The sequence below is a fragment of the Bos javanicus genome, chromosome 9 (assembly GCF_032452875.1).
Source record: "Bos javanicus breed banteng chromosome 9, ARS-OSU_banteng_1.0, whole genome shotgun sequence".
Lineage (NCBI taxonomy): Eukaryota > Metazoa > Chordata > Mammalia > Artiodactyla > Bovidae > Bos > Bos javanicus.
Window position 1 is genome coordinate 94,996,215 of NC_083876.1, and position 21,634 is coordinate 95,017,848.

The 21,634-nt window shown below is 53.3% G+C and overlaps 1 protein-coding gene, 1 long non-coding RNA gene and 1 pseudogene across 2 annotated transcripts in view; 2 read left to right on the top strand and 1 right to left on the bottom strand.

The window, feature by feature from the left end:
- Positions 1-21,634, top strand: part of TMEM181 (transmembrane protein 181) — a 63,368-nt gene that overhangs the window by 5,738 nt on the left and 35,996 nt on the right. The gene's annotated exons all lie outside the window — the stretch shown is intronic.
- On the bottom strand, positions 1,833-11,971 carry LOC133254235 (uncharacterized). Its single transcript, XR_009738611.1, has 2 exons — positions 11,513-11,971; positions 1,833-11,129 (listed from the first exon to the last, which is right to left on the bottom strand). It is a non-coding gene; the product is annotated as an uncharacterized LOC133254235 (long non-coding RNA).
- On the top strand, positions 11,948-14,677 carry LOC133254232 (S-phase kinase-associated protein 1-like; annotated as a pseudogene).

The window sequence follows — 21,634 nt, forward strand, 5'->3', positions numbered from 1 at the left end:
CTTGCCTGGAGAATCCCATGGACAGAGGAGCCTGGGGTCACCGTCAGACAGGACTGATGCAACTCAGCACACACACGAACAAGCATACTTTGAGCCTTTCAGAGTCCTTGCTTTGCACACCTATGAAACTGCACCCAGCATCTGCTAGTCACTGAGGCAGCATCGCTGTGACAGACCCCATGGCTATAAAGACCATGACTCATGTTCCCCTTTGGGAGCCACCCCCTTGGGCTCTGTGAGCAACACCACGGGACACACGGGCCCCTCCCTCCTCCCCCTCTCCTTTGGGAGTTCCTTGCCCTCCCCGTGCTGCGTAGTGGTCTGGGGCCGGGGGTTGGGGGATGAGGGGTGGGGGGAATCCTCCTAAGAGGGACCTCCCCTCATGCAGCCTGTCCAAGCGTCACCCAGCAAAGCTTGTTGTGCAACACTGCCACCTCGTGGTCCTGCCTCTTCCTCCATCAGCCCCGAAACCCGGGAACTCGCCACACCTGTCCTGGAGCCGCCCTAGCCCAGGTCACCAGGGACCTCGAAGCATCAATCCAGTGGCCCCTTTCAGGCCCTCACCCAGTGTGATCCTGAAGGATTTGCCCCCGGGGCTGGGACTCTCTCTCACAGCTCCTTGGTCCTTCCAGGGGCCCCAAAGATGCCCTTCCTTCACATTCCCTGGGCTTCCCTTGTGGCTCAGCTGGTAAAGAATCTGCCGCAATGCGGGAGACCTGGGTTCGATCCCTGGGTTGGGAAGATCCCCTGGAGAAGGGAAAGGCTCCCCACTCCAGTATTCTGGCCTGGAGAATTCCATGGACTGTATAGTCCGTGGGGTCACAAAGAGTCGGACAGGACTGAGCGACTTTCACTTTCTTTTACGTTCTCCTCTGACACCTTGTCCTCTACATGGTCTCAACGCATCTTAGGCAAAGTCTCTTCCTGTTTACTGTCTGAGCTTAGAATGGACCCGACTTTTCCTCAAGGCCATGGCACTGTGATTAACGGCGCTAAGCATCTCTGGAAATTACCTTCTCAGGTGGGTGACCTCTTTCCTCCATGCAGTACCGGTGTGTGAATTGAGTACCACTGGATCCTATGAGCCAGGCATTAGCAGCTCTCGTTGCCCGTCGGGCAGCTTTCCAGGTCCGAAGGAGATGGTGAGAGTGGGTCCCAGAGGCTGGATGTGGGGTCAGACCTTTGTTCCTTGGGGAGTCCCGGTCCCCAAGGAGCTGCACGACCTGCTCCTGGTTATTCCCTGACTTCTGAGGTTCCTGGTCCTTATCTTGGCCCAGGGACAGTGTCTTGATCCCAGCTCAGAAACAGGGACATTTGAGGGTGTTTTCTGCTATAAGGTACAGAAAATAGAACACGCAGGTGGGAGTCAAGATATAAATTCAAGTCCCGAGCCACAGGTTTTAACCTTGCTATTGGACTGGTCACTATGAGAGGAAGACCATGTCATACCTGCTCTCCTTGCCAACCAGCCAGTCAGGAGGGAGACTGGCAGCAGGGGCAGCCTCTGTCAGCCTTGCCTGACCCCAGGAGGACGTGAGTGTCCTGCTTCCCCGGAATGAGGTCCCAGATGGGAATGGAGGTACCTGTTGGTTGTCGCCTTCCCCGCCTCTGCCTGTGAACCATCACCGTGGGGGTCTGATGCGTGGCCTCCAGGTTTCAGTGTTCACGTTTCTGCAGTTAAGACTTTGGTTTCTCTATCTCTGGCTGCCACAGGCTGTTCCAGGAATGGCACATTGACTTCCAGGGGGTCTAAAGAAGGGCTTTAGAAGGGTTTCTTAATAGGGCAAGGACCACACATTGAGTTATGAATAACACTGAACAGGGATCTGGAGTTTATTTTAAATGAAGGCTCATATGCTCTTTATTCTTTGAGGGGGAATCATGGGATCTGAGAATACTCAAGGTTCAGTTCAGTTCAGTTCAGTCGCTCAGTCGTGTCCGACTCTTTGCGACCCCATGAACTGCAGCACGCCAGGCCTCCCTGTCCATCACCAACTCCCGGAGTTCACTCAGACTCACGTCCATCGAGTCAGTGATGCCATCCAGCCATCTCATCCTCTGTCGTCCCCTTCTCCTCCTGCCCCCAATCCCTCCCAGCATCAGAGTCTTTTCCAATGAGTCAACTCTTCACATGAGGTGGCCAAAGTACTGAAGTTTCAGCTTTAGCATCATTCCTTCCAAAGAAATCCCAGGGCTGACCTCCTTTAGAATGGACTGGTTGGATCTCCTTGCAGTCCAAGGGACTCTTAAGAGTCTTCTCCAACGGGACCTTAATTGCATTGGCAGAACTTTTTCCCCCTTCAGTGTCCATGAATATGGTAATCTCTCTGCCTGTGTCAACTTAAAAGTCACTCTAAAAATGAGGATGTTTCTGTCTCTAGACAAATTTCATCTCCCTGTAACTTTCATTAGAAGGTCCTGGTCTTGCTCTCAGGGGCCCAGAATGTGCCTACATCTTGGATTACTCAGCAGCCCTTGGGGACATTTTCAGGCAGCTTTGGCAGTGTCCCTGAATATTTGTTTTCTTTTTCCAGTTTATAAATATCCTTCAGATGACACAGCCCTTCAGGTGACGTCGTTCCCTGATGTCTGTACCGTACGGGTCATTGTTTTCTGGCTTCTCCCTGTCTGTGTTTAGGGTTTAGATTCTTTCTGTGCCCCAAGTGATAGGATTTCAAGTTATACTGCACAGTGCAAGAAGGGAAATTATTGGATCATTTAACTAAAAAGTCCAGTGACAGATGTAACTTAGCCCAACTAAATTTAAGAACTCAGAAATGTCACAGGGGCTCAATTTTTCTCTTTTCTTGTAGCTTTGCTTTCCTCTTGGCCAGGCTTTTCCCAACAGAGAGCAAAGAGAGCCACAGCTGCTGCCGAGTCTCGCGCCCCCTGCTGGGCTGCGTCAGTGAACGCGGGGGCACTCATTCGTCATTTGGTGCTTCAGTTGCGCGACTCTGTGCTTGAGGGAAGTCCAGAATGCCTTGAACTGGCTGCTCGCTTTTGTCTTGCATGGGGATTCAATAACAAGGTGCTATGTGCTTATCAGGGCTCTTCCTAGCGGTTCACCCCAGCTTCATTTTTATGTGCATCTTAATGTGAGCAGAGCTATGACCCACACAGCAGAGTTTTTTTTTTTTTCTTTAATGCTACATCTTGCCCTGAACCTAGAAGAAAAGAGGAAGATATTTGCTTCCTAGAGAGCAGAGCAGGTGTTAAGCACCCCAGTTATTCTCCAGGGGCCCGTCTTTCAGCTGCAGTGATGACTCAGCTTGTGCAGCAGAAAGAGCATCGTCTGCAAGAGGAGAACAGGCCTCCGATCTGGGGCAGGACGTCCAAGGCTTGAAGCGTGCCTTGTCCCTGAAACAGGAACCCTGGGGCTCTGGATTCGTTTCCAGGGCCACTGTGACAAAGTACCACGAACTGGGGGCTTAAGCAACAGACATTTATGGTCTCACAGTTCTGGAGGTCAGGATTCTGAGAACAGGATGGCAGCAGGTTTATTTCTTCTGAGGGCTATGAGGGAGAACCTATTCCAGGCCTTTCTCCTAGACTCTGGGGGCCCCGCAGGTCCCCGGGCTCATAGATGGCTGTCTGTCTTCAGATCGCCTGTCTATCATCCAAATTTCCCTCTCTTAAGAAGACACTAGCTCTGTTGGGCCAGGGCCCACTCTGACCTCATCTTAACTTGATCATCTGCAAAGACCCTATTTTCAAATAAGGCCACAGTCCCAGGCACCGGTGGTTAGAACTCCAGCATCTCTTGTGGACTTAGGTTCCTCCCTGCACATACTTTCTAAACCAGCAGCGGAATGTTTGATGAGCAAGTCAGGAGGACTGAGTCCTGACTTGGAGCCATTGCTGCCGTCTTGGAATCAGCACGTCTTGTGGAACCATCTCAGAGTCCCCCTGGCTCTAAAACCAAGACAGCTGTGGGTCTGAAGGGGGTACCCCAGGGACGGTCTCCCCAGAAGACATGTCTGCAGTCTTGTCTGTGACCTGAGCTGCCTGAGGCTTATCAGGTTCAAGTTGGGAAAAGGGTATGTGTATGTGTGTGTGTGTGTGTGTGTGCGTGCGTGCACGCATGTGCATATGTGTACGCATGTGCACACGTGTGGATAGCACATGTGCATGCGTGTCTTGTGCACATACGGGTGGACGTGCATGTGTGCACACACGTGTACATGTTCGTCCGTGTGTGCGTGTGTGCACACGTGCATGCACTGTATACTAAACCTGGGAAAGTCTCAGGAAAACCAGGACCAGTCTCCCAGCTGAAGCCCTCCCACCTCCAAGGGCTGCACTTGCTGCCCTGCAACCCCCTTCGCTTTCCTTCCTTGGGAAGGTGTCCTCCTTTCTTTACACTCTTAGAGAACACGCTAGTGTAGCACCAGTCGCCTGACAAACCCAGTTGTGTCACTTGTTCAGTACCTGTGTCGGGTTGTGTCTCTACCAGGCTGGTGTCAGGCCTGGGACGCTGAGGACCAAGAAAGTTCACAGGAGATGGTGGGGGATGCAGGGGTCAAGCGCTGAGAGTGCAAGGTGTGCACGCTCAGTGCAGGCTGTCAGTCATGTCCGGCTCTTTGCGACACCATGGACTGTAGCCCACCAGGCTCCTCTCTCCATGGAATTCTCCAGGCAAGAATACTGGAGTGGGTTGCTATTTCCTTCTTTAGGGATCTTCCCAACTTGCATCTCTTGCATCTTCCTGCATTGGTAGGCAGATTCTTTACTGCTGAGCCATCAGTCTAACAGATTGGGACTGATGCTGAAAAACCCTCCAACTACCAAAAGCAGAGAAGGTGAAGGCTGTGGTGACACTAATTCCTCGTAAGCAGGGGCACCTGGGGGCCCTGAGTCAGGGCTGTGCTGAGCTGCATGTGTGGGATCAGGACTGGGCCCCAGCAGACTCACTAGTCTTCAGTTTTGCAAATACCAACAGGTACTGAGGCAAGAGAGTGCATTTGTTTTAATGGTCTCTTAGAGGAGAGAATGAGATAATACATGTAAACTCTTTAGCATGGTAGGAAACTTAAAAGTGAGTCTGAAGGTTCTGTGTACAGTTATCTTACCTTTCGAGATGAAGAAAAGAGTTGAAGCAAACATGTTTGTTTGTGGACTTTAAGACTATGGTAGCTAAACTCCAAAGATGGTACCCCAAAGAGCCTCTCTTCCCAGGATTCATGCTCTTTTGTTGTCCTTTGCCCTGGGACCCAGGCAGGCTCTGGCTCTCTTTTCACCAATAGAACGTGGTGGTAGAGATGCTGAATGACGCCTGAGAGTAGGTCACTGCAGCCCTGCAGCTTCAGCTTAGGTGTCTTAGAGCATCTGTCCCAGGAGAAACCAACCACCATGTGTGAAGTCCGGCTTCCCTGAGACCGTGAGGGGCCCAAGCCAGCCACATGGAGAGGCCACAGGGAGGAAGGAACACTGCCTGGCCAGCCCCCAGCTTTCCAGCCAGCCTAGCTCAGGCACCAGACATGCCTCCAGCAGAGCGAAGACGAGCCATCATGTGACTACAGCCCCAGATGTCATCTGAGTGCATTATCAAGGGAGACCACCAGCAAGCACCGCCCAGCTGAGCTCAGTCAACAGAGAACCGCAAGAGAGAACCAACTGCTGTCTCAAGTCACCGTAGGAGGCGCCGTCTGCGATGGCTCCCACTGCCCCCTACGCCCTGGCAAGCTCCCCACCCTGTGAGTGCAGGGTGGACCTGTGATCTGCTGATAACGGAAGGATCAGAGCAAAGGTGGTAGGATCCTGCTTGTGAGATTAGGTGACAGAAGACTGACCTCCGTTGCCCTCTCACTCTGATTCTCCTCACTTGCTCAGTCGGGGGAAACAAAGCTACCATGTCGTAAGCTGTCCTGTGGGGAGCCCCAGTGACAAGGAACTGAGCGTGACCTCCAGATCTTGCCAACAATCACATTGTGAGCCTGGAGGCAGATCCTTCCCCAGTTGAGCCTTGAGAAGGCTTCCGTCACCGCTGACACCTTGACTGCAGCCTGTGAGGGAGCCTGAGCCCAAGGACCCAGCTAAGCTGCACCCGGAATTCCCTACCCCCAGAGACTGAGACATAATAGATGCTGTTTCAAGCCACAAAGCCCTGGGTAATTTGTTCTGTGGCAATAGGAAACCAACAGAGTTACTTCAGGTTAGGGTAGTTTGTCATACAGCAATGAAACCTGGGAACAAGTACAATTATAATAAGACAACAAAAACAATAGCCTCATATTGTCAATTAGTGCCAGGCAGAACTTCTGTGCTCCTGGTGTTATTGTTGTTTAGTTGCTTTGTCTGACTCTTTTGTGACCCCATGGACTCTTAGGAGCCCACCAGGCTCCTCTGTCCATGGATCTTCCTGGCAAGAATACTGGAGTGGGTTGCCATTTCCTTCTCCATGGGATATTCCCAGACCAGGGATCAAATCCAGGTCTTCTGCATTGGCAGGCAGATTTTTTTTTTTTTAAACCACTGAGCCACCTGGGAAGCTCGCTCCCGGCATTACTAAACTTGATAAACAAGAGAAAGCATTTGAACCAAAGAGTTAGACCCTTGCTTCTAATTGTCAGTTCTTAGGAGTAGAGAAGACATTGAGAAGGAAGCACCCACACGTGATGCAACAAGAGGGCTGGGAAGTCTGCTCCCGCCTACAAATGATGGGGCGGGGCAGTCCTGGGAAGGCAGCAGGGGAGACAACTGAGCGGCTCGTGCAAGTACCTCTGCTTGTTGCAGGGAAGATAAGTCAGCAGCACAGGGCTGTCCAGGAGCTGTCATGCCACAGGCCAAGAGGTGTTGCTAAACATCAACCGTCATCAACTGTCATCGTGCTTAAGGAAGACTTAAGGTTGAGGTTTTCCTGCCTTGGAACAAAGAGTAGGCATTTACCAAGTTGCTGGCATGGAATTAATTCTTCCATATTCTCTGTATTATCTAGGTCAGAAAAAATTTTCAAGAAATCTGCCACTTAGGAGGGTTCAGTTCAGTTGCTCAGTCGTGTCCGACTCTTTGTGACCCCATGAGCTGCAGCATGCCAGGCTTCCCTGTCTATCACCAACTCCCGGAGTTTACTCAAACTCATGTCCATTGAGTTGGTGATGCCATCCAACCATCTCATCCTCTGTCATCCCCTTCTCCTCCTGCCTTCAGTCTTTCCCAGCATCAGGGTCTTTTCTAATGAGTCAGTTCTTTGCATCAGGTGCCCACAGTATTGGAGTTTCAGCTTCAGCATCAGTCCTTCCAAGGAATATTCAGGACTAATTTCCTTTAGGATGGACTGGTTGGATCTCTTTACAGTGCAAGGGACTCTCAAAAGTCTTCTCCAGCACCATAGTTCAAAAGCATCAATTCTTCGGTGCTCAGCTTTCTTTATGGTCCAACTCTCACATCCATACACGACTACTGGAAAAACCATAGCTTTGACTAGATGGACCTGTGTTGGTAAAGTAATGTCTCTGCTTTTTAATATGGTGTCTAGGTTGGTCATAGTTTTTCTTCCAAGGAACAAGAGTCTTTTAATTTCACGGCTTCAGGAGGGTTAGAGAACAAATATCTGTACCCCCTCCAAGTTTCTAGGTTGAAGTCTCAATTCCCAGCATGGCTGTATTAGGAGTAAGGATGTAATTAAAAGTTAAGTGAGCCTCAGTGGTAAAGCAGCTGCCTGCAATGCAGGAGATGCAGGTTCAATCCCTGGGTCAGGAAGATCCCCTGAGGAAGGAAACGGCAATCCATTCCATTATTCCTGCCTGGAGAATCCCATGGACAGAAGAGCCTGGTGGGCTGCAGTCCATGAGGTCACAGAGAGTCAGACACAACTGAGCGACAACAGAGGTCATGAAGGTGGGCCCTGGTCTGACAGGACTGTGTCCTGTGAGAAGGGACAGGAGAGACCCTGCACCAGGGAAGGGTCGTGTGAGGACACAGCAGGAGGGTGGCTGTCTGCAAGCCAGGAAGAGCCCTCATCAGAAACTAAATTGGCCAGAACCTGGATCTGGGACTTTTAGCCTCTAGAAGGTGAGGAAACCTTGGAGAAGGGCATGGCAACCCACTCCAGTATTCTTGCCTAGAGAGTCCCATGGACAGGGGAGTCTGGCAGGGGGCTACAGTCCATGGGGTCCCAAAGAGTCGCCCACGACTAAAGCGACTGAACACACACGCATGCAGTGTGAGGAAATAGACTTCTATTGCGTAAGCCAGTCACTCTGCATTTTGTTGAGGCAGCCTGAGCTAAGACAGTAGGTTAGGAGGAATTGGACTACACCGTTTCTTTTCCTGAACTGGGGGCCCACTTAGAGCATGAATACTCAGTGTTAGCTGTCACTGGTTATTGTTAACCAAAAAGTTCAGGAAACCATGACAGAGTATGTACAAAATGCTAGACAAACGTCCCTTGCTAAGCTGGGAAATGAGTTGCGTCCCTTGGAGCAGATAGCTGATTTCCTGGGGTAGCACAGCTTCTGCAGATGGGCCTCTTGAGTTGTTGCTTTGAGCTCTGAAAAACAGCCGTGAGTGGGAGTCAGCATGCTGCAGGCTGGTGGGCTTGACTCCGGTCCTATTCTAGAAGGAGATTATTTAAAAGAAATGGTTCACTGACCGTTAGGAAATGAACATCAGGTCTGAGTAGGGTTTTTTAAGAAGAAGTGGTATCAGACCAATCTTATTCGTGACACCGAGATCCTTTTTGAAGCAGGTAGTATTAGTAGGAGTGTTAGTCGCTCAGTCGTGTCCGACTCTTTGCGATTCCATGGACTGCAGCCTGCCAGGCTCCTCTGTCCATGGGATTCTCCAGGCAAGAATACTGGAGTGGACTGTCATTCCCTTCTCCAAAGGATATTCTTGACCCAGATCAGCAAGGCAGGGTGTCAGATGAGCTTCCCAGGTGGCGCTAGCGGTGGAGAACCAAGAGAAACAGGCTCGATCTCTGGGTCCAGAAGATTCCCTGGAGGTGAGGACAACCTACTCCAGTATCCTTCCCTGGAGAATCCCACAGATAGAGAAGCCTGGCAGGCTACGGTCTGTAGGGTCGCAAAGATTCAGACACCACTGAAGCAACCTAGCATAGCAGAGCAGAGTTTCAAATACATACATACTCATTTTCCCATGGGTCAAATTTCCAAATTAAATAGGATTACTGGGGAATACTGTGGATATACTACAGCTGGATTTTAGAAGGTTTTAAAATAAGAACAAGGTTGACAAATGTGGGCTGTCTCTGTGGTTAGAGAGACTCCAGCTGGGGGCTCATTTGCATCAGAGTGTCTCTGTGGTTAGAGAGACTCTAGCTGGTGGCCCATTTGCATCCGGCCTCAGCTGGTCACGCTGCATCCCTGTCACATTCAATAATGCATGAGACACCAACACTGGAGGTCCCACGCTGGGGTCAGGTCTTTCTGGGTTCTTTCTAACAGTTGCTGAGAAAAAGCACTTCACCTCTTCAGGCCTGTTTCCTGTCTATAAATGAGGATGATGACCACTGGTAACTCATCAAGCTGTTAAGAGAATTTACAGGCCTTAGGCTTTGCAGGTGCTCAGCAATTGCTGGTTATTCTCATTGGAGAGCATGAACCTGAGCAGAGAGCGGAGGGGACAACCTGAGAATGGAGTACTGGACCCAAGGGGTGGAAGCTGCCCACGTGCTTACTCTCAGGCTGACACAGACTCAGCTGCAGCGTGTTCATTCTGAGCTTAACGAGGGAGGTGCCCAACAGCAGCACGCTCGGAGGAGGGGGACCTGGAGGAGGATGTGGAGGGATGTGAGGGATGGCTAAGCAACAGACCAGCTTCCTCCAAACCCCGGCACACAGCTCCCTTGGCCACAGACACCATCACGGCACCCTTCCGTTTCCTCTCCCATCACAGTGCTAACGATGTAATTGTTTGGTTGTTCAGCTGTGTCCCACTAGAAGGTTAGTCCCAGGAGGACGGTGACTTGCCCATGGATTCTGCCTTGTTTCCAGAGCTGAGAAGCATGCCGGGCCCCCACTGAGCACTCAGTTAAGGTTGGAAGAACAGATGAGTGAGGATAAGAAGGATGGAAGTGACGCAGGGCCACAGCTCAAGGGAGGACCACTTCCTGGAGAAGTTACCAGGAGGCAGTGTGGGCCTCAAAGATGTCAACTCTTTTAAGACCTGGAGTCATCGGAAGAGAGCAGGGGGTCTGTGGGGATGTCTCAGGGAGGTGAGGTTGCTGGCCCAGTCCTCCAAGCAGGCATTGCTATACCCGATAAGCCTGGCTGCAACTGAGAGCTCAAAGCCAGCTTTCTCTGGGCAAATGCAGCCACCAACGTGTTTGGTTTCATCCTCAGAGATTAAAATATTTTTTTGAACAAGTTTGCAACGTTTTGGAATCGGAAGGCTGTCACCTGAAAACTCTCATTTGAAGTCAAACTCTTCAAAGCGTTGAGTGGCAGCTGCCCTCTTTAGACACTGCTGCCCCACCAGTCCCTGCAGCTACGCCGCCTTCACATTTCCTGGTCTTGTCAGGAAGAACCCTGTCCCTCTGAGAGTGTATGAAAAAAATTCGGGAGATAGTCTTTTGTTATTCCTTTAGGAATCGCAGTTTCAGATTCAGAGTGTGAATGGAATTTCTTGTCCTAATTACCAGGATTCAGGCTGTTGCTTTGCCTGGTAACCCCGACCCCACCCCAGCTTTCTAACCTTCACCCCATGAGGCTGGACACCATGCATTCTCTTCCACCCCACCCCCACCCCCGCTGACTGTAGGTGCTCCTCACACTTCTCTTTGGTAACTGTTAATACCTCTGCCTCTAAGTTTGATGAGGGCAGGGGCTGGGTGTTCATGTTGGTATCTTCAAGCTAGTCAACAGCTTAGTGAGCGAATGAGAAACGCACAAGGAAGGCAGCTGGAGTCTTTCATTTTCCCTCGTTTAAATCGGCCCCCAGCAACATTTCAGGACCTTCAGGGGACACTTCAACCAGTGCTCCAAAGAGGGTCTGGAAATATCTTCATCTGTTCTTGATTTCAGAACTTTAGAACCGTGAGGCAAGATGCTAAATCTAGAAAGTGCTTTTGGTCAGCTCATGTCTCCACACTGTGTAGAAGCAACTCAGACTGCGATGTTTCTGAACACTTGCTCCTGTCCGGGCGCCTTAGCAGAACGGTGACCTGCAGGCTCAGGCTGTCAGCTCTGTGGAAGGTGGGACCCACACACATCCCTCCGGAGAGTGCTTGTCCTGGGACAGAAAACCTGCACGCTCTGGTAGTCGTAGTTCAGAAAAGGTTTGTGGGAGAAGCTACCAGAAAAGCTCCCCTGTCCTCTTCACTTGGGTGTGTCAGAGGTTTGCCCCAGTTTTTAACATCTTCGGGGTCACAAACCTCTTTGTGAAAATGGAAAGTTACAGACCCCCTCGCCAGAAAAATGCAGACACCTATGCGGGAGGGCATGGCAACCCACTCCAGAATTCCTGCCTGGAGACTCCCCATGGACAGGAGCCTGGTGGGCTACAGTCCCTGGGGTCGCACAGAGTCAGACACGACCGAAGCGACTTACCACACAGGCATGGGTGTCTGCAGACACCTTTCAGACAACCGAGGGCATTCCTGGACTCCCACGGCCATTCTCACGCTGAGATGAAGACGCTCTGGAAGGAAAGCGTGGCTGAACTAACGTGCTGTCCCCTCCGCTGGGCGCAAGGGGTAAGAGTCAAGTCCTTCATTCATTCTATTGTGAACCCGTGTCTGACACCCCCCTCCACCCCTCCTACCCAGGGGCCGGCCTCGGCGCTCGAGGGGCTCAGGGGAGGTGCTCGCGCCGCGGGGGCCCTTCCCAGCGGCCTGGAAGCTAGGCCTGCCAGGGCTGCCCACCCGTCCACCGGCCTGCGCTCCCTTCCCGGGCCCGGCCCCTCTCACCCGGACCCCTGTCCCTTCCCCAGCCCTGCACCCCTCCCCCTCCCCGGCGCGGCCCCTCCCCGCGGCGAGCCGCTTCCGCGCACGTGACCAGGCCGCGCGTCGCGCTCGGCGAGTCTCCGGGAGCTGGCGCTCCCCGGGCCGCTGTCCCTCCGGCTCCGCCTGCCGCGGCCGCAGTGAGCGCCCCGAGCCCGCCCGGCGCCGAGGGCCGCGCCGCCGCGATGGAACCGTGAGTGCCGGCCCGGGCGAGGGGGGCGGTGGGTGCGGGGCGGGGAGTCCCTGGGTCCCCCCGGGCCCGGAGTTGGGGCTCCTCCGTCCGGCTCCGGGAGGCCGGCCGCGGGACCCCCGCCCACGTGGAGCCCGGGGGCCCGGGGAGGGCGTGCCGCCCGCGCTTCGTGCCGGGCACTCGGCGCAGGGGCCGCTCTACGGGCCCGCCTGCCCGGCTGGAGTTGGCGTCGGAGATGGGGTCAGGGTTCCAGGGCGGGACTCGGCCGAGCGCAGCGCAGGAAGGCCCTGCTCGCCCCGGGGAGCCGGGTGACCCCCGTCTTTCCCCAGCGCAGCGCTATGGAGATGGCTGAGAAGTGCCTTGTCCCCCAACTGGTGCCCCTGCCCGGCCTTCCTGCTGCAAAGGCGGTGACCCCCTGCAAAGGGGGTGAGCCCCTGCCCCGGGCCGAGGCCCTGTTCATCCCTGCTTTCTGTCCAAGCGCCAGGTAGAGGGCGGGGCGCTCCGTGGGCTCTTTGATGATGCTGCCACGTTGGGAGACCGCCGCAAGCCTCTTTAGATGTGGGGGACAGGAGGCTTACGAGTTTTACAGTCTGCTGACTTCAGGCTTATTACTAATGTGAAGTGAAGGGGTTTTAATGAGTAAGAAAACCTGTTCATGGCCTCACAGACGCCGTCCCTGAAGCTTGCAGTTGACGCCACAGAGTCACCTGGGTGTTCCTCAGGGGACATCTGGAAAAGAAGAAGAGAGAATTTGAAAGAAGTTTTAGTATTTGAGTCGCAAACGGTGGCGAGAAGGGGGTCCCTGTGTCTCTGGGGTGGGGAGCAGCGTCTGTGATGGGAGGTGAGGAGGGCAGGTCCCCACAATCAAAGGCTGCCCTGAGAGGGGACTGTGAGAGCGTCTCTCTGTGTCTGAGGGTTTAGAGGCTGAAAGGTTTGCGGTGCACTTTTGCTCATTTCTCTGTGGACACAGAGACGCAGGATCTGGGCGTGTTGCCTGAATGCAAACACATGTGTTGCAAGGATAGGTCTTTCCTCCTACTTGTGTAGAAGTTTCTGACCTGATCACTTTAGCTCAACATGGGAAACCTGACTTGCATAAAGTATCAGGCCCAGACGGTCTTTGAAAGGTCTTCCTTTTACTTAAACCCCAGAGGGAGGTAGGATAGCGGTACTGCCTCTGCCCAACTCTGGGGGCAACATTCATTTGTGAAGTGAGAAGTGAAAGTGTTAGTGCTCAGTCCTGTCCAACTCTCTGCGACCCCTTGGACTGTAACCTGCCAGGCTCCTCTGTCCATGGGATTTCCCAGGCAAGAATATTGGACTGGGTTGCCATTTCTTCCTCCAGGGGATCTTCCCGACCCAGGGATCGAACCCACATCTCATGCACTGCAGGCAGATTCTTTTCCATCTGAACTACCAGGCAAGTCCAGTTATGTGAACAGCACTTCTGAGAACACTGTGAAATTGTGACCCTGTGGCCTAGTGACAAGGAGCATGTCGAGGTCCTCACGTACCGAATCTCTTTGGGCCTGCACAGCGCGGCAGCCCAAGTCTTAGAGTCTCCTGCAGAGGGTCAGCCACCAGATGCTGTCCTGTCGAGCAGGGGGCCCAGGATTGCTTATACAGAAGTCAGCTGGCCACCACCGTCCAATGCTCAGAACGGTACAGACCTGAAAATGAGGAAAATGTCTTTGGCAACAAATAAAAATCCTACCTTCCGCCTGTATTGGCCTTGCTCTCCGCCTTTCAGTTTTGCTGTTTGACGCCGCCAGCCTGCCGACTTCAGCCTTCGGCCCTCCATCTCCTTGAGACCTGACACCATGCCTTCCATTAAGTTACAGAGTTCTGATGGAGAGATATTCAAAGTTGATATTGAAATCGCAAAACAGTCTGTGACCATCGAGACTACGTTGGAAGATTTGGGAATGGGTGATGAAGGAGATGATGATCCAGTCCCCTTGACAAATGTTAATGCAGCAGTATTAGAAAAGGTCGTTCAGTGGTGCGCCCACCACAAGGATGACCCTCCTTCTCCTGAGGATGATGAGAACAAAGGAAAATGAGCAGATGATATACCTGTTTGGGATCAAGCATTCCTGAAAGTTGACCAAGGGACACTCTTTGAGCTTATATTGGCAGCAAACTACTTAGACATTAAAGGTTTGCTTGATGTTACCTGCAAGACTTGCTAATATGATCAAGGGGAAAACTGAGGAGATGCGAAAGACATTCAATGTCAGAAATGATTTACTCAAGAAGGGGAAGCCCAGGTATGCCAAGAGAACCAGTGGTGTGAGGAGAAGTGAACTTTCACGTCGGAAGCCGTAACACTGTAAGGATTATTCCAAATACCAGTTGCATTGCTTTGTTTATAATTAACATTAGAAAAAACAGGCAGCGAATGCAGCAGCAAGTCAGCTGTATTAGCAGGACGTTGTCTCGTCGCCCGTGTAGTTTCAGTACAGTTCCCAACCTTGCGCCCAGTTTCTTCTAATGATCAAAAGTTCCTTTTCTTTGCTCTGAATAAAATTGAACTGTGGGATCCCTATGGAAAGTGGCATTTTGGGCTTTCCCTTTTTGTAAAGCAATTTCTACCTAGTTTATTGTCCAGTTAATTTTAGTTTAGTGACTTTTAAAGTTGGCATTGCAAATAAAGCAACTTGCAAAAAAAAAAAAAAAATCCTACCCTCCAAAAAAGCCCGGAAATCTAAAGCACGTACAGGACTCCAGTGCCTGGTGGGGTCAGACTGCTCTTGGTACATGTGACGAGGAACCCACGGCACCACAGGTGAGAAGGGACGGGGCGGGAAGAGAAGCCAGGAGCAAGAACCGGCTAGGGAGACTGGGAGCGAGCAGAGCGGTTGCAGCAGGCTTCCGGGCTGGGCGCACTCACGCGGGGCTGTTGCCCTGACCCCTCTGCTCAGGTGCGTCCCAGCCTATTCTTTTTAAAAGGTCAGGAGAGGTTGCCATCAGAACCAGTCAGAAAAAAAGTGTTCCCAGTTCTTAAAGCTTTATGCTTAAGTTTCCTGCAAACACATTCCTTTTCTGGTAGTACTAGGGAAGCGAGAGGTGCTGGGAGTTAAGTGTGGGACAGGGGAGGGAGTGTCTCAATTTATTGCTAAAAATGACTAACAGGAACACCTGTGGCTGAGATTTCTCAGGTTCATTTGTTGCTTTGCTCTGACGCAGGCCATTTCTCTGATGGTTTCCATCAGGTCGCCCCTTGTGTGTGTCTCAATTGGCATTTATGGCCAGTTTTTGAAGAGTGTATTTTGCAAGTCTCCTTCCGCCTGGGTGCATTTAAGCGTAGAAAAAAAATGTGTTATTCAGACTTCTGCAGCAGCAAGCGGGTGGCACAGGGGAGCCCTGCGGTGGTGGCTGTGTCCCAGGTCTTCTGAGTGTCCTGGGGCCCTAGCGGACAGCAGACCTGGGTGGGTGTCCTGTTCGTTCAACTGTAGAGCTGTTTAGATTTGCGTCCCTTAGGATGGTCTCCTTTCTGAACCGGAAGCGTCTCTGGACTAACGAGAGATGACAGGCGTTTACTGTGGGTCAGGTGCTCGTGTGGCGCTTCATATTTGTCATTCCACGTAACCCTCATCGCCTCCCTTCCTGTCGAGAGGTTTCTCTTATCCCAGTTTTCCAGATGGGGACACTGAGGCGCAGGGAAGTCCAGGCGAGTTTCTCCAGGCCACGGAGGACAGAAGCCCGGGAGTGGGCCCAGGGCCCACGGTCTTGGGGCTCATGCACCCGGCTTCAGTCACAGCTGGCCCTGACCGAGCATTCGCAAAGTTCCCCCTCGTAACTCACCTCGTTATCACAGCAGCCCATGGTAGCAGGGTCCCTCAGTTTCCTGAATTTTACAGTTCAGGAATTAGGGGCTCCAGAAGGTGAAGTGGTTCACCTCAAATCACCCTGCTGGTCACTGGGGCAAGGGCCTTCCAGCCCGGGCCGCTGGCCTCCAGAGCCTGCAGTTCTTAACCTCTGGGCTGGGGGCTGCCTAGCACGGGGCCTGCTTCCTTGCTCAGTTTGCCATGGAAAGGGTATTCGATGACCTGACCAACACGCTCCTGGGTCTGTGTCCCTGGGGGTGTGGCCTGGCAAGCAAGGATAACATGTGAATTCGTGGCTCCCTGAGCAGCTTGGAACATTGTTCGTCAGAATACGTTTTGAGATTGTTGGGCCTTGAATATCTGCCCAATGGCCTTTTGGAATAAGGATAATTTTTTTGTGATATATTCAAGTTGGTTGATTGAAATTTCAGAATTCTTGGGACTTCCCTGGTGGTCCGGTGACTGGGACTCTGTTCTCCCAGTGCAGGGGGCCTCGGTCAGGGAACTAGATTCTACATGCTGTGACTCAGAGTTCGAGTGCAGTAACTAAGATCTCGCACAGCCAAATAAATAAAAATGTTTTTTAAAAAGAAATTTCAGAATTCTTATTCTCCTTCTCAAACCCCATTAAATGGTGGGTCATTTAAAATGGGGAGTTTGGTGAGGCTACCATAGAGTGGTGGGTCTCCTTTCCACTTCTAACCTTGTAGGTTCAAATCCCACCTCGTGTCCTGCTGACTGGGACTTTGGCGGGTATATCAGCCTCTGCTCTCCCATCTATAAATTGGGCTGATGATACCTGCCTCACAGGGAGACCTGACTGGGTCCCAGGTAGGTGCTTAGGGAACATACCTGATGTGTTTCCTGCAGTTGGGTGGGCTCTCTGATCCAGAGAAGGGGCGATATTACACAGTGGATCTTCAGGGGCATCGGGAGGATGAAAACAGTTTTTTTGTTTTGTGTTTCTTTTTTTAAGAAAAAGTAGAGGGTAGGGCACAAGCACAACCATTCCTATTCGTAACTAACTCGGTTGAGTCCTTCCTCTGTGCTTACCACACTCTTCTGAGAGTTCCATTTTTGTCTCCCTCCCTGTGGGTATTATTCTGCCCACCTCTGATTTTTGGACGAGGACACTGACGCCCCGAGAAGTTGCCTGGTTGCCCACCCAGCGTCTGCCTAGGAAGTGGGGAAGCCAGAATTTGAACCCAGCTTGACAGGCACCAGGCCGGCCCTTTGGGCCCTGGGAGATGAGACCACTTTTTGATACAGATTGTGAGAAAAATGAAATCTTAACTGAAACGTGAGAACTACCCAAGAGATGGACCATCCCTTTCCACCGCCCAGATTCTACATTTCTAATTCTACAGTGGGAAACCTGGGTATACGGTGAGCAAATAGCAGCGTTTGTAATCCTGAAGCGGCTTTAGTCTTTATTTATCCGCTGTACCATGACTCGATGAGCCGAGCAAAGACAGGTAATTCTTTGGTGTCACGGGGATGCGTCAGAGCTGGACAGGATCCGTGATGGCATCTTCTGGGACAGAAGTCTGCAGGCTGACTATACATCAGGGCTGGCTTTGGCTCTCATGTGGAGAAAATGTGACTCTGAGCCCCTGCAGCTCCTGTGGCTGTTTCTCCCGGCTGTGTGCTGGTCACCCCCGGTGGGCTCTTGTCACCGCAGAAGCCGTGGTGCTCCCTGCCCCCCACCCCTCTCTCCGCCTCACTGAGAGACGCACCCTGAAGCGTGTTCTCTGCTCGCTCAGGTGTTGTCCACCGCCTGGCCCTTCTGCTCCAGCCAATAAAAGAGGCTCATTGAGTGCTCACCTCCCCCGAGGTTTCTTTCTAATGCTGTTTTATTAACTCTTATGAGGCCTGTGTGGGAAGGAGAAGTGCTTAGCGGGCAAAGGAGCGTTGGCCGTAGGCTGCTCCGGAGTGCCCGGCGGCCCTGACGGGATCCGGGCTTGTCCCCTGGCTGAGGGTGCCCCAGGGCAGGCTTTTGCTGGGAACCGCCTTGGCCAGCTCACTGACACCGAGGGCAAAGGTCAGAGCCACCAACGCATTAGAGAAAGAAGTTACACGTTGACAATTAACGTAGCAGGGAAAATAATGAGAACCTGGGGGAAACCAGGGAAACACCTGGCGTTTGTGAGGCACAGCACAGGGGGGGTTTTGGGGGCGCTGCAGACAGTTGTCACCCACGGGGAAATCCGGGGACAGGCGTGTGCGCCCCCTCCCTGTCCTGCAGGGGGAGACGGCTGCTTCCTCAGGGCAGCCAGTTGGTGGGTGCCTCCTGGGAGCCAGGACCTTGGTGGGTCCGGTCCGGGAGGGTGGAGGGAGGGGCCAGATGGTGGCCTCGACGGCAGTGCCTCAGCACCAGGGACGGCTGGGGACTGTCTCATGGTCAGAAAGGGCCGCCCAGGTGCCTTGAACTAGGAGGTTTCCACGTCTCCATGACTGCCTTGAAGTTTTGCTTTTCGTTTCAGTTTGTTTTTAGGGCTTGGGTATCAGCAGGAAGCTTTCGATTCGGATAGAAAACCTCATGAAAAGTGGCTGACACACCGGGCCGGGGGGGTGGGGGGCGGGGGGCGGGGTGGGTCTGGAATTTGAGGCGGGAACATCCAGGGTTAATCTGATGGTTCTGGGGACCCGGGCGGCGGGGTGTGTCTCCATATTTCTGTTCCCGCATCCTAATCTGTGGGCGGCAGCCACCCTCTGACATGTGGCGTGGTGACAGGCAGTGCCTCCCCTCAGTCACGGGCACTGAAGGCAGACAGCGACCGGCTGGTTTTCCTCAGGCTCCAGGCCAGCAGAGAAGCAGGCTGGGAAGGGGAGAGTCCAGCATTTTCAGCCTCTGTTGTCGGGGGGCTGGTTTCACCGTCAGAGGAGCAGGGTGGGAGGCGGGCAGAGGATGCTCCTGGAAAGTCAGCGGGTAGTGCTTCCGCCCCACCCTGAAGATCCCTTCCGCGGCCGCGTGTCCCAGCGGACACGCCCCCAGGCGTGTAACACGCTTGCCCCGCGAGAGTCCTGAGGTGCTTGGCTGTCACCGTGAGTGACACGGGAGTCGCTGGAGGTCTGGCTTCCACGGGAGCGGATGGGGGAAGCAGAGCTCTGGGAAGGGGGCGGTAGGAGCTGAGGGGGGTTCGCAGGATGACAGGGGCCGCGCCGTCCTGGGGAAGCCGGCAGAGGCTCCGCCTGCACAGTGAGAAGGGCCGAGTCTCGTGTATCTTGAGGGTTTTGTGGACGGTGGGGAGCGAGGAAAAGACTCCAGAGGTTTCTGGCCTCAGCAGCCCGGTTGGAGCTGCCCATTCCCGAGGCGGGAAGACTGCAGGGCCTCCGTGGGAGGCCAGGGGTCCGGCTCTCAGCGGTGCACCCCCGAGGCGCCCACCCGACGTCGGCGTGGAGACGTTCCGCCCACGCCAGGCCAGGTCCAGCCGGGCTGAGGCAGGACCGTGCGTGCGCTCGCCCCTGAAGCAGGCTGCCCTGCCTGGGGAGTGAGAGCTGAGCGGATGGGCAGGAGCAGCCTCGAGGGGCCCCAGTCAGGTGAAGAGGGTGCTCTCCCGGGAGAGCCCTGCAGGACGGGTGTCCCGCCATTTTTTCCTCCTGGGAATGGATGTCTCCACAAACACCTCTTCCTTGGAAGCATCCCTGGGAAACGTGATGAATGCGCATGGTGGAGGGGAGGCAGGGCTCGCTAATTGGGATTAAAGCTGCAATTTTGGGTGTTGGCTTTCTAAGAAAGGGGTTTGTAGGTTCTCTAGGAAGTATATCTGTGATATCGTAAATCACCCGTGAAACAGGTTTAATTTAGAAGGGACCCAGAGAGTCCAAGTGACAGTCTTTTCCATCACACTGGAAAGGTCTTACAAGGTTGGAGTGGCTCCTTAGAAGCCAGGATTTTTGAGAGTGTGTGTGCGCGTTAGATGCCTTAGTGTGTAAAGATATACGGACCCAGAGAGGAAGACTGAGGTATGGGTCCCCTCAAGAGAAGAAGAGAGACATGGTTGTGAGCCAGCAGGGTTTTGTAGGAAGTCTTCCTGCCCTGCTTATCGAGGTAGAAGACTTCATCTGTGGCTGCGCTTGACCCGGCCAGGGTTCATGGGGAAACAGGAGCCGGTCGGTTCCCTGCTCCCGAGCCTCTCACCACCAACTGGAGGGAACCGCATGAACACTCTGGAGAAAACTAATAAAAGTTGAGTTGAACAGATGTTTTCTGAGTGCGTACCGTGTGTCTTTCTGGGGTCTGTGCAGTTAATTGATGCTTTATTTTCAAGCTCTCAGCTCGGTAGTGCTGACCACACGTGCTGTAGTGGTTTAATAGCCTGGGCAGCCAGTGCAAGCGATGGAGAAGCAGGAGAAAGCTTCATGGAGAAGGTGGGACACAGAGGTGAGCCGTGAATGCTGGGTCAGATTCGGGTAGCAGGGAGAAAAGAGCGTTTCAGATCGGGAGAGCAGTACATGGATGGGTTTGTCTGGCGGCTGGCTCAACCTCGTTGGGAAGCTTTATAGAACTTAAGGCCTAAATCCTGGAGTCTGACGCTTGTGTTTGAACTCTGCCTCTGCTCAGTTAAGAATCCACCTGCAATGCAGGAGACCTGGGTTAGATCCCTGGGGTGGGAAGATCCCCTGGAGACAGGAAAGGCTACCCACTCCAGTATTCTGGCCTGGAGAATTCCGTGGGCTGTACTGTCCATGGGTCGCAGAGTCGGACACGACTGAGCGACTTTAACTTTTTCTGCGTTGAGATCCAGGACAAGTCACCTGCCTCAGCCTGAGTGTTCTCATCTGTGAAATGGGACCGTTAATAGTCCCTACCTCAGAAAGCAGCTATGATGACTCAGGGAGGTAGTTCTTCTTGTAGGATACATGCGGGGTGGTAGGAATTTAGGGAAGGATTTGGGGGACCCTCGAAAGCCACAGCAAGGAGTTTAAACTGAGTCGAGTTGGCTGTGGGAGCCACGGAGGCCTTCTGTGCCGGGGTAGCATGTTAACGGTGCTGTGATACCCGCAGAGGAAGATGCACCTGGAAGACTGTTGCAGGGCTCATGTGGGAGGGGACCAGGGCCTGGACTGCGAGGCTGGTGTGTGGGGAGCAGAGATGAGGAGGAAGCGAGGCGACACCTGTTCCAGGCCGGCGGTGCGGCAGGAACCTCTTCCTGGCCGGCGGTGCAGGATGAACCTCTTCCGGGCCGGCGGTGCGGGATACATGAGAGACGGGCGGCGAGTGACCCCAGGGCTCTCGGACGTCGGGGTGGAGAAAGGTGGGAGGCAGGAAACGGGCAGTAGAAGCCGAGGTTTCCTTGATGCTATTTTGTTTTTTTTTTCATGGGTTCAGTTTCAAACCTCTTGACCGTGAAATGATGTAGGACTTCCAAGATGTTTTGGGAGCCACAGTTTCTGGGTGCGGTCCGGGGCAGGCAGGAAGTTGGGGACCGTCCCGGGGGCAGGAGGAGTGTTAGAGACAAATCAGGAGATGCATGGTGGGCGCCCGCGGGTCCGCAGCGTGGGGTCCTGAATCCGGACTGGAGAGTTTCCAGAAGAGGGTGGGCGGCCGTGGAGGAGGAGGGTCTGAGGCCCTGTCCGTTTTCTTTTTTTCTCCACCGCTTTCTGGCCTCTGAGCAGAGACCCGCTTGCTGGTGGCCTGGTCACAGGGCTGCAGGCCGTCTGCTCACGGGTTCGTGCCCGGGTATGGGCAGGTTTAGGCTTTAGCTTGACTGC